Raw genomic sequence first — 10,962 nt, forward strand, 5'->3', positions numbered from 1 at the left:
TCGTTGTTGGGGATCCCCGAGTGCAGCAAACGGGAGAGTTCCCGGCTGGGAGAGGCCCCACTCAGAGGGAGTGGCTGGCCCAGGAGAGCTCCAAGGGCTCCTTTTGGAGCGCTGTTTGCAGGGCCCCAAGAGAGGGGCTTCAGTCCCAGCAATGGTTCATCCTGGCCGCACTTGGCACCAACAGCTTTCTTTGGCAGTGTGAGAACAGGGATGTTGTGCCACTGAGGGAACAAAACCAGTTCCCAGGGCTGCTCCTACAGAAAGCAGGAGCTGGTTGGGCAGCAGCAGTGCCTGGAGCAGACAGTGTTTGTGATGAGCTGCAGAGGAGCTGAGCCCAGGGGCTGTTGGCCAAGGCCGAGCCCCAAGGAGCATTTCTCAGCTGGCAGGGCGGCCTGAGAAGGGGAGGGGGGAATGCAGCAGCACAGGGCCCATGGAACCAAGGGACCATTGTGACCCTGTGGGGCCCTGTGAGACCAAGGGACTATTGTGACACTGTGGGGCCTCATGGAATCAAGGGGACCGTGCTGATGTTGTGTGGCCACATGGAATGTATGGATCATCATTACACTGTGAGGCCCCATCAGACCAAGGGTCCATTGTGAAACCACAGGGCGTCATGGAACTCTGGAGGCCACTATGAAACTTTGGGGTGTCATGGGACCAAAGGACCATTGTGATGCTATGAGGGCCCATGGAATAAGCAAAAGCATTGTGACACTGTGAGGCCTCGTGAAACAATGGAGCAACCACTAAAACACTTCACAGGTTCATGGAACCAAGGGGCCATTGTGACACTGTGGGGCACCATGGAATTAGTGAGACCAATGTGACAGTAAAGAGATCACTGGAATCATGGAGATGCTTGTGATGCTATGAGGGCCCATGGAATAATCAGTGTTGTGACACAGTGAGGCCTTATGGAACCAGTGAGACCATTGTGACCCTGGGGGTCCCCACAGAACCAGAAGGACCATTGTGATACTGTGAGGCCTGGTTAAACCAATAGGCCTTTGTGACACTGCAGGGCTGCATGGAACCAAAGGTCCATTGTGACATTGCAGGGCCTGATGTCATCATTGGTCCATTGTGACACTGTGGAACCAAAGGAGAGCATTGTGACACAGCAGGGTTGTATGGAACCAAAAATCCATTGTGACACTGTGGAACCCCATAGAACCAAGGGTTCATTGTGGCACTGCAGGGCTGCATGGAACCAAAGCTCCAGAGTGACACAAAGGGGCCTCCTGTCATCAATGGTCCATTGTGACACTGTGGAGCCAAAGGAGACCATTGTGACACTGCAAATCCCCAAGGTCCAAAGGTCCATTGTGACATTGCAGGGCTCAGAGGAGGACATTGCATGGAACAGAGAAGTCACGTGACATTGTGGGGCCTGGGGAACCATGGAGACCATTGTGACACTTTGGGGCCTTCTGGAACCTAGGAGCCATTGTGACACTCGGGGACCCCATTGAACCAAGAGTCCATTGTGACACTGATGGACCTCATGGAATCAAAGCACCATTAGGACACTGCAAGGCCCCATGGAACCAAGGGGACCATGGTGATACTGCAGGGCCTCATAAAAGCAAGGGAACACAAACAGGTCTGGCTGATTTGGCCTCCCATGGACTGCCTGACTGGTCCAGCTGACCTTGGCATGTTGGGGGTCTCTTCTTATCGGCTGCTGAAACACTGGTGCTCTGTGCTCTCCTTCTGATGGAAAAGAACTGTCCTTCTTCTCCAGGCAGCCATGGCCAGAATTGGGATTTCACCTCCAAATTTCCTTATATCCAGGGATTATTCAAATAAGAATATTGCCAGGACAAGACAGGCTTGCAGTGGTTTCACAAGGGTCACTTCCCATTTGACCCTAAAACACTGGGGAAGGCTCCATGCTCTCCTTCCTATGGGAAAGAACTGTCCTGCTTCTCCAGGCACCCATGAATGAGACTGGGCTCCCACCTCCAAAATTCCCTATATCCAAAGACTGCTCCCAGACAAAATCTGCCTTTGCTGACAAGTCTGGCTGGCCTTGGCCTAGTGAGGCTCTCCAAACACTGGGGTCTGTGCTTTCCTTCCTATGGAAAAGAACTATCCTTCTTGGCCAGGTGCCCATGGCCAGAATTGGGATTTCACCTCCAACATTGCCTGTTGTGACAGACTGGAGGAGATTGTTGGCTGAAAACATTTCACGCGTGGGAGAGAAAGGGGCAGGTCCAGCCTTGCCCTGCCCTGGAACCCCAGCCCTGCCCTGCCCTGGAACCCCAATCCCCCCAGAGCCTCTATCCCAGCCCAGCAGTGGCTGCCAGTCCCTGGCACAGCACAGGCAATGCTCCACAGCCACCTCTGCAGCCCCAGCCCAGCTCCTGAGGGACCAAATGAGCCCAAGTCCCACCTGGGGGAAGGGCCCAGGGAGACCAAGGGGTATTGAAGGCTGACCACAAGGCAAGCACACATCTTGACCCTACCTCCTCTTGGAATTTCCATCTGAATACTGCTGGAATCCAGGAGTTGGAAGCTGTGTGTGCTTCTCTGTATCTTCTATGTTTTTCTCTTTTTCTGTGTCTCCTTCTCCTGCTTCTGTGCTCCTGCAAATTTTGATTAACATTAAATTGAACAGGCTTAGAGTTTGTGAAGCTGAATGGGCCAAGTCAATGCTTTGAGAAGTGTTTTTGTTGATTGAATGTTTGTCATAGTTTGACATGGGAAGAATTTTAAAAAGTAATACAAAACTTTTTGTGTAACTGACAATCTGTTAAACCACTAAGATACTGAAAACACCTCTGTTAAACACAGATGTTAAAGATGAAAAAACCCAGGAACCCCCTCTTTCTTTTCCAGTCAACAAAGAAGAAACGGGCTCCAGCCCCAGCCCCCATGTCAACCAAACTGAACTGAACCGAACTGAACTGAACCAAACCAAACCAAACAGAACTGAACCGAACCAAACCAAACCAAACCAAACCAATCCAAACCAATCCAAACCAATCCAAACCAAACCAAGCAACCCTGCCGTGGGCCAAGCCCTTTCCCCCCTCCCCAGGCTGCCCCCTCTCCATTGGCCCCATTCTAACCAAACCAAACCCCAACAACTCCCAAACAGGAAAACAAAAGAGGCTACAAAACCCCAACCAGAACAAAGCCAGCCACAGCTGTTAAAATCTTACCATCAAGTCCCCTCCACCCAACACAACTCAAACCAAAAACCCCTACAACCTATATAAAATAACCCCACAACAAAAATTAAACACAAGAAAGCCAAAAATTAACCATAAAACCAATCCTAACAGATCCCAACCACAACTTCCACCAAAAGTTACTGCTAAGTCAGGTGTTAATCCTTTCAATACTTGAATCTCCCCTCGAGTAAAAGAAAAAAACCAAAATAGAAGTATATAAAAACCCCAAAAAAAAAAAAAAATCAAAGCAAGTAAAGAAGAAATTAAATGGAAAAAAAAGAAGAAATTTTTTTTTAATATTAAAACTAAAATCCTCTTATAAATGATAAAGAAAAAACTCTTTTTCTTTATAACACATAAAAGTATATATAAAATTCAAATTAATATCAAACAAAAACCTCCATACTAAAAGAAACAAATCTTAAAATAACTGTAGTTTCATAAAATGTTTAGACAGGGATAAAAAAACATAGTAATCCCGTACCCCCAAGAGAAGATCGCTATTCCCAGAGAGAAAAATAATTTTAAAAGTAAAAATAAAAAATCTTATACCTTTAAATAATTCATCTTTAAAACAATACCCCATAAGTCTACATGGCCCGTCAACAACTTGTAAAAAAGCTTGCAGCAATAAAAACAGCTTCAAAATATCAAAGTTCCCCAGACAACTGTTATCCATGACAAAATTAGGAATGACAAAAAACTAATGTTTTTCCTCTTGTAAAAAAATCTCCATAACCTTAACAAGAAAAACTTCTCTCCCTAACTAAAAAAAGACTATTCTAGAAATAGTAAACCAACAAGAAATTTTAAGTTTACTTTCTTTATATTGTCAGTAAAAAGGAAAAGTTGTAAAGAAAACAAAATTGTTCTGAAGAGTTTCTTTTAATTCTTACTGCTTTTTTCTTTTTTAATTTACTCTTATTAACATTTTCTTTATACTCTTTTAAAACTTTAAGCCTACTTTACTTTTCTTGAAATCCTGTCTCACAACAAAGTAAATATATAAATAATTTACCGAAAATAAAACCCACCACACTCATCAATTCATTAATAAAGAAATCTCAAAATTAGGAAAATTGTAAATTAACAAAACAAAACCACTACCATGTCATAATAAACATTTTGCCAAAGGTTCTCTGATTTTCTAAAGTTCCCAGTAGAGGCTGTTTGGTTGTTTTCAGCTCCTTAGAATCTATTGTTGGTATTTCTCCACTACATAAAACTCAGAGTACACAACCAATTGTAATTCCTTTAAATGTCTCCTTGAGAGAGTTGTCTGGGGGATGGGGGTCAGGGCTTGTGTGTCCTGCTTGGCCCAGCCCAGGCAGGGCTTTCCCAGCCACATTCCACACTCCATTGCCCAGCTGGAGCCGCTGCTGCCTCTGAGTTGTGCTGCCCCAGCCCCAGGGACGCTCTCCTTGTCTGCCCATTCCCCCACGGTCTCTGGGCAGGGATGGCCTCACTGGGGGCTGCTGACATCCTCAGCACCTTGGAGGCTGCTGCTGAATTTTCCTGCTCCAGAGGCTTGTTCAGCGTGCAGCTCTTCAGTGCAGGAATTCAGTGTCCCAGGGCTCATTAACACTGAGAACACCTTAACAAGCCAAGCCTCTGGGAATAAGTTGATTTCAATTTTCAAATCTTTTGTGGTTAATTGGGCAGATTTTTGAAGCCTATTCAAAGTGAATACACTATATTTGAAAAGACAGGCGAAAAAATTTTTAACTCCTGTTTTTTTTTTTCCTGGTAATTCATTGATATGTGTAATCTCCAACTGACACTGAATCCAAGTACCTCCTCCTGCAGTTTGAATACATATGAAAATCAAGACCCTTCATGGCTGACAATCAATCAGACTCTGTCCCTACCCCCACCCCACCATTTCCCCCATTCAAGCCCTGGCACTCAGAGCAGCCTTGTGCAAATCTGAGCTCCCTCCAGCCCAGGCTGCACCTGCAGCTTTCAGCTCCTTGGCTCCAACTCCCACCTGCTTTCCTTGCAGAAGGAGCTGCCCCAGACACAGAGGGATGTTCATTTCTTGTCAGCCAACAAAGCCATGGGTACTGAGGTGTGTGCTGGAATTCAATGCCCTCCCCATCCCGCAGCAGCCCTGCATTTCCCTGCTGCAGCCTTGGCCTCCAGCACAGCCATGGAGGCTCTTTGGGCTCTGGGCTGTTGCTGCAGCCCCCAAGGGCAGCTGAGCTCTGCCTTTGGCACAGTCAGGCCTGGCCAGCGCAGGCCATGCTCAGCAATTGCTTGTGTGTGCCTGGCCTTGCTGTCAGCCCCGGCAGCGGCTGCGTGGCCCCTTTGTGGCCCTGTGCTGGCCCAGCCATGGTGGCCCAGCCCCTGTGCAGGCCCAGCCCAGGCCAGGAGCATTGCGGCTGGGAACGGCCCCTGTGCCGTGGTGCCCACAGCAGCCTTGGGGCTCTGTGCCCCATGGCCTCCCTGCTGGGCAGCCTCTGCCAGCTCCTGCAGAGCCCCTGGCACCTGTGGGGCTGCACAGACAGCCCTGCCCCGGGCTCTGCTGGTCTCTGGGCCAGCAGAGAGGCCGGCCAGGGCTGGCCATGGCCGGGAACAGGCCCTGAGCCCCGCAGGAGGATGGAGCTGGGCCACAGCCAAACTCAGCCCAGGCCAAAGCTGGGCTCAGCAGCCAGGGCTGCCAAGGGCTGGGCACAGAGGCTGGTGCTGACAAATGTCCTGGGCCCCCCCCTGCTCTGTCCGTGCCACCAAGGGCACAGAGCAGCCTCCCCTCTCTGGGCCACTTGCCTGTTTGCAATGCCTTGCACAGGCGCTGGCCCTGCCCCACAAGGCCTGGCCTGAGTCCTGCCCCTGCACGCTCAGCCAGGCTGAGATGGACACTGATGGTTTCTGGGCCAGGCTCTCGGAGCCCGGCCCAGCTCCCTGCAAGCTCTGCCAGCTGCCCTGAGCTCTGGGCAGCACCAAGGGCCTCTCCCCAGCCCAGCCCAGCCGGCTCTGGCCCCACAGCTCTGCTCAGGCCAGGCTGCTGTGGCCACTGGCCCCACGGCCTCAGCCCCTGGCAAGGGCACAGCAGCAGCTGCAGCTGCCACAGGACTCAGCCCCAGCCATGGGGGAAGGTGCTTGGCCAAGGCCAAAGGAGGCTCCCTGGCTGCCCTGCTCCCCTCGGGCTGAGGTGCTGAGAGCTCTGCAGCCCCTGCTGCCATCCCATCTGCCCAGGGCACCACAAGAGGCCCGGCCTTGGGGCCCTCCAGAGCTTCTCCTGCTCCAGGCCCAGGGCCCATGCCAAAGCTGGGGCAGCCACAGAGCTGAGCCCATTTCTGTTCATTGCTGCTCTGATGGGGATGGATCCTGAGACACTTGGAGGTTGCTGATGAATTGTACTACTTCAGAGGCCTCTTCTTTCTTGAGCTCTTCAGTTCAGGAATTCAGTGACAAAGTCTCATACACATTTGTTTAAAACACCCAAAGAAGAAAAGCCCCTGGGAATGATTTAAATGTTCAGTTCTTCTCTGGGTAATTGAAGAGATTTCAGTATTTTTTTTAATGTGAATATAATTGTATTGAAAAAAATGCAGAGAGAATTGTTTTGTCTTGTTTTCTTCTCCTGATTATGATGGACATCAGCAATGTCCAATTGATATTGACTCCCAGCACCTTCTAATCCAGTCTGAATAGAAATTTAAATGAAGACTCTTCATGGCTGACAATCAATCCCACTTTGTCCCTACCCCCTCCCCCCACCATTTCCCCCATCCAACCCCTGGCACTCCATGGATCAGGAATGGTGTCACATCAGGGGGCAGTCCCCAGGGCAGGACTGGGGCCCTGTGCTGGGCCCTGGTTTGGGCAGCACCTCAGTGCTGTGGCCAGTTCTGGGCCCCCCAATTCAGGAAGGACATGGAGGGGCTGTGGCAGTGTCCAGAGAAGGGCAACAAGGCTGGGAAGGGGTCTAGGCACAAGTCCTGTGCCATGGGCTGAGGGAGCTGGGGTTGTTTATCAAGGAGAAGAGGAGGCTCAGGCCCTGGGCATCACTCACCCCAACTCCCCTGACAGGAGGGTGCAGACAGGTCCCCACAGCCTGTCTTTTTTCCTTCATCCCTGGGACAGGGACTTTCTGGGACACAGTCAAAAGCTGCACCAGGGGATGGAGGGCTGGACATATGGAAATATTCTTCCAACAAAGGTGATTGAGCAGGTTTGAACTGCCCAGGGGGGTGGGTGAGTCACTGTGGTGGGAGTGTTTAAAGAAAGCACTGGATGTGGCACTCAGTGCCATGACCATGGGTGACAAGGTGGTGTTGGGTCCCAGGTTGGACTTGATCCCTGAGCTATGTGTCTTTTCCAGCCTGGACATGTTCATCTGGTGATTGATGACCCTAAAAATTATTTGGGGAAAAATATGGTTCTGTGACATAGATGGGGCCTGGTGGCAGTTCTTGGACCAGGGTGACACTGTGTGGGGACATGGCAGCACTGAGCCAAGGGGCCTGATTGACAAACTGTCAGTGGTGCAGGATGGATGGGCTCAGGGAGTCCATGGGGACAGTTGGGGAAATGGTGGAACCACAGAGGCCATTTGTCCTCCTGTCCTGGCTGGGCCTTGGGAACCCCTTCCACCCACTGTGACACTGGGGAACCAAGGAGGCCCCTGGGAAGAGCCTGGGACAATGGAATCAAGGGGCCATTCCTCCATTGCAAGGACTCTGGGAACAAAGGGAACAAGCCTGACCCCTGCTCGGTGCCCCATGGACAAGCCCAGGGTCAGCCCCTGGTGACACTGCCCAAGGGCTCCACCAGCCCTCCATTGTGACACTGCAGCCCAACCCTGAATTCATTGTGGACATCTTTCCTGCCCTCTGAGGCCTCATGGAGGCCCCAGTGACCTGGATAATCCCCGTCCTTGGGTCCTGGTGGAACCATGCAGAGCATTGTGACAGAGCAGGACCTGGGTCATGCTGCCTGGGGCCATGGTGACTGCCCAGGGGAGTTTTGGAACCAGGGCCTGGTGGCCAGTGGGCTCCTCTCAGGGACTACCAGGAATGAAGGAAACATGTTTGACACCATGGTGGCCCAGGGGACCAAGAAGGCCATTGTGCAGCCTGTGGAACCTTGGACCATTGCTGCACCCAGACCTCATGGAACCAAGGATCCACTGTGACACTACAGGGCCTGGGGGCAACAAGGGCAAGTGACACTGAGGGGCCCAAGGATCCAAGGGACTTTGTGACCAGTGGGGTCCCATGGATGAGTGTGGACCCAGTGACCTGTTTAACATCCTCATGGTGATCTGGCAGGATTGGAGACTCTGGGGTCTCATGGAATGGTGATGACACCAAACTGGGTGTGAGTGTGGATCTGCTGGAGGGTAGGAGGGCTCTGCACAGGGCCCTGCACAGGCTGGATCCAGGGCCCAAATCCAACAAGGTGAGGGTTGAACAAGACCAAGTGCTGGGTCCTGCACTTTGGCCACAACAACCCCTGCAGCACTACAGGCTGGGGACAGAGTGGCTGGAGAGCAGCCAGGCAAAAAGGGACCTGGGGGACTGATGGACAGCAGGCTGGACATGAGCCAGCAGTGTGCCCAGGGGGGCAAGAGGCCAATGGCTCCTGGCCTGGATCACGGTGAATGGTGTGGCCAGCTGCAGGGCAGGGAGTGGGGCCAGTGAGGGAAGGACAAACAGGGATGGGCTGTTTGCAAGGGCCCCCAAAAGGGCTGGGCAATGGAGGGGAAATTTGTGTCAGGAAGAGTAAACAAGGCTGGGGTGGGGCCAAGGAAATGCTGAGGGCAGAGGGAGGGGTGGCTGCCAGGCAGCCCTGGCTCTGAGGCAACAGCGTCTGCAGTGGCACAGGGAAACTCCCAGCTGATGGGAACAAACTCTGGCTGGTTTGCAGAGGCCAGGACAAACCTGAGTGGTTTCCCTGCTGTTCCCCAGCCCTTGCTGGCCCCAGGGGCTGATGGCATTTGTGCTCCCTCAGGTTCATGTCCCCACAGCAACAGCATGGGGGTGCTCCCCCCCCTGCTGTGTGCAATGCAAACAGGGGCTGCTGAGCCAGTGCTGCCGTGTCTGTGCCTGCAAGGATGGGGCACCTGTGTGAGCTGGGGGAGAGGCCAGGGCTGCAGAGGGGGGATGTTGTTGGCAGCTCCATCAGGACGCTCTGGGACGCTGCCCTGGGCTGTGCAGCGCACTGGGGATGGATCAGCCCCTGCTCTGCTGCTCCTTCCCGTCTGCCCCAGGGCCCTTGCAGAGCCCCAGCCATGCTGTTTGCCCCCAGCCTGCCCACGGCCAGCCTGGGGCTGCTCACGGGCTTTTCTGTGCTGAGCATTGGCCTGGCCGTGTTCTTGAGAGAGCCTGGGCAAGGAGCCTGGAGCCCCCAGGGCCTGGCCTGAGGCGTCAGCGCTGCCCCAGCAGTGCCCATGGCCTGTCCCTGCTGCAGCCCCGGCACTGCCACCCCCAGGGCTGTGCCCGGCCCCGAGAGCACTCAGGCCCTGCAGCAACACCAGGGCCACCAGGGCAGCGGGGCAGGGCCACGGCAGCAGCACTGGCAACACCAAGTGCTGCTGCTGCTGGGCACAGCTGCTGGGCCAGCCCTGATCTGCCCCAGCTCTGCACACAGACATTGCTGCTGCAGCTCCAGAGAAGGCAACAAAAGGGCATCTCTGCTGAAAACTCTGCTGGGAGATCCTGTAGTTTTTATTAAGCAACTGAGAGTGCAGGCCCTCATTGACACAGTCTGTGGTTCACAGTAAAGGTGGAGAGAAACAAAATGAGAAATGACACAAACAATGACATTTATTTGTGGACAATATGAAAAAAGTAAAACAAAGAAAAAAAAACCCACAATCAAACCAACAGAAAGTATCAAATATGATTTTATTACAAGTGATTGGCAGAAATTGGCCAGCAGTTTAATGTTTCTGAAAGCATCCAGTCATCAGTCTCCACACTGCAGCCTTGAGCTCCTGGTTCCTCAGGCTGTAGATGAGGGGGTTCAGGGCTGGAGGCACCACCGAGTACAGAACTGACAGGGCCAGATCCAGGGATGGGGAGGACATGGAGGGGGGCTTCAGGTAGGCAAATGTACCCAGTGCTGATAAACAGGGAGACCACAGCCAGGTGAGGGAGGCAGGTGGAAAAGGCTTTGTGCCGTCCCTGCTCAGAGGGGATCCTCAGCACAGCCCTGAAGATCTGCACATAGGAGAAAACAATGAACACAAAACAACCAAATGATAAACAAGTAACACACAAGAAGCCCAAGTTCCCTGAGGTAGGATTTGGAGCAGGAGAGCTTGAGGATCTGTGGGATTTCACAGAAGAACTGGCCCAGGGCATTGCCATGGCACAGGGGCAGGGAAAATGTATTGGCTGTGTGCATGAGAGCATTGAGAAAGGCACTGGCCCAGGCAGCTGCTGCCATGTGGGCACAAGCTCTGCTGCCCAGGAGGGTCCCGTAGTGCAGGGGTTTGCAGATGGACACGTAGCGGTCGTAGCACATGATGGTCAGGAGGAAATACTCTGCTGAGATGAAGAACAGAAAGAAAAAGAGCTGAGCAGCACATCCTGTGTAGGAGATGTTCCTGGTGTCCCAGAGGGAATTGTGCATGGCTTTGGGCACAGTGGTGCAGATGCAGCCCAGGTCGCTGAGGGCCAGGTTGAGCAGGAAGAAGAACATGGGCGTGTGCAGGTGGTGGCCGCAGGCTACGGCGCTGATGATGAGGCCGTTGCCCAGGAGGGCAGCCAGGGAGATGCCCAGCAAGAGGCAGAAGTGCAGGAGCTGCAGCTGCCGCGTGTCTGCCAATGCC

General features: G+C 52.6%; 1 pseudogene; it reads right to left on the minus strand.

Moving 5' to 3' along the window:
* Positions 1–8,321: 8,321 nt before the first annotated feature.
* On the minus strand, positions 8,322–10,655 carry LOC115916559 (annotated as a pseudogene).
* Between the last annotated feature and the right edge of the window lie 307 nt (positions 10,656–10,962).

The sequence above is a fragment of the Camarhynchus parvulus genome, unplaced genomic scaffold (genome assembly GCF_901933205.1).
Source record: "Camarhynchus parvulus unplaced genomic scaffold, STF_HiC, whole genome shotgun sequence".
Taxonomy (NCBI): Eukaryota; Metazoa; Chordata; class Aves; order Passeriformes; family Thraupidae; genus Camarhynchus; species Camarhynchus parvulus.